At 32.3% G+C, this 1,521-nt stretch overlaps 1 long non-coding RNA gene across 1 annotated transcript in view; it reads left to right on the top strand.

The window, feature by feature from the left end:
* The window catches only part of LOC128250108 (uncharacterized), a 32,685-nt gene that overhangs the window by 29,747 nt on the left and 1,417 nt on the right, over positions 1–1,521 (top strand). The window lies entirely within an intron of this gene.

Here is a 1,521-nt window from a genome sequence, read left to right as displayed (position 1 = left end):
CGTTTGGCCCTACGGTTTTTTAATGTTGTTTTCACTGTCCAATTTTTCCTGTCTTGGTTTATGTTTGCCACTTTGGAATCCTCTGTTTAGTGGGTTGATCCACTACTCAGGAAGAGACTATTCTAGAGTACATTCTGCCTTATCTTCGAAACGTCTAGTTAGAATAGAGGCAGCTGACGAAGGATTAATTCCAAGTGGCTATCTGTTTTCCTATGTGTTCGTTCCGTTGTCTGTAGTTTATTGTTCTAACGCCCTGTACCCTGATATGCATCTGTATACACATGTAGATGTAAGTATGTACATATATGTGTGTATATATACATATCTATTCTTTGTATTATATATATATATTATTTCTAAATCTCTGAACAAGAGACATTCAGTAACAATACTCCAGAGTAAAGATTATTTGTCAACATAATGTGGTAGTCCTGGATAGGACACTGATCTAATAAATAGTAAACAATTATAATTCTAAATCTCTGTGCCACTTTGAAAAGTATATATTTCGAACAAGAATTTAGTGGTGCCATCACTAGCCGAGCAGTTATTCTGTGCTGATAAAGATAAATAACGATCCCGTTCGTCGGACAGTTTTGTTAAAATAGAACAGAAATAACGATATGATCATAACTAGTTAAAGGATACGCCTTTAAAAATGTATTTGTTTCATTGGTCCTTTCAATTAACAGTCTTAAGCATGCAATGAACAAAATAAACAAAATAAATGAATTCACTATAAATTCATCCTATTATAAAAATCGAGGAAAACCTTAAATTGAAGAACGGATTCAAAATACATATTGCAGTTAATTATATACGAAATATAATTCAATTAATACATTAAAAATTAAAATTAAAATTAAAATTTCCACGCTGCATTACATAAATATTTTACAACAGTATCTACGCATACTAAACCTTCAATATACATATATACATCAAAATATACGGATGGATGCACACAGACTACATACATATACAGACATATATATGTAAGACATAAATATACACACAAATACACATATACACATGTATACATATGTACGCAATCATGCTCGCATGCAAAAATCACTTGGTGTATACATATAGACGAGAAGATAAATTTTAAAACGCAGAGTGGGGGAAAGAAAAAGAAAAGGAAGGATCTTATTGCTTTCTTCCAAAGGATGGGCTTACGGGTTACGATAGACACCTGAAAAGTGTAGATTTTTTTAGATGTAAATTTGGATTTACAGTCGGATAAATTCAAACCTTACCGTAAGCCTAATGATAAGCTATCTTATATAAGCAAAGAATCCAATCATCCGCCAGTTATTCTTAGGAACTTAGTCAGTAATGTAGGTAGACGAATATCGTCAACTTCTTCGGATGAGGCAGCATTTCAAAATGCCACACCTTATTACAATAGTGCATTAAGGAACAGTGGATTCTCTGAGAAGATCCAGTATAACCAGCTTAATGCTAGCAATAATGCTACACGTAGAACTAGCTGCATATATATATATATATATATATATA

This window comes from Octopus bimaculoides, chromosome 19 (assembly GCF_001194135.2).
Source record: "Octopus bimaculoides isolate UCB-OBI-ISO-001 chromosome 19, ASM119413v2, whole genome shotgun sequence".
NCBI classification, from domain to species: domain Eukaryota; kingdom Metazoa; phylum Mollusca; class Cephalopoda; order Octopoda; family Octopodidae; genus Octopus; species Octopus bimaculoides.
The sequence above is the reverse complement of the archived record's forward strand: the minus strand, read 5'-3'. Positions and strand labels throughout refer to the sequence as shown.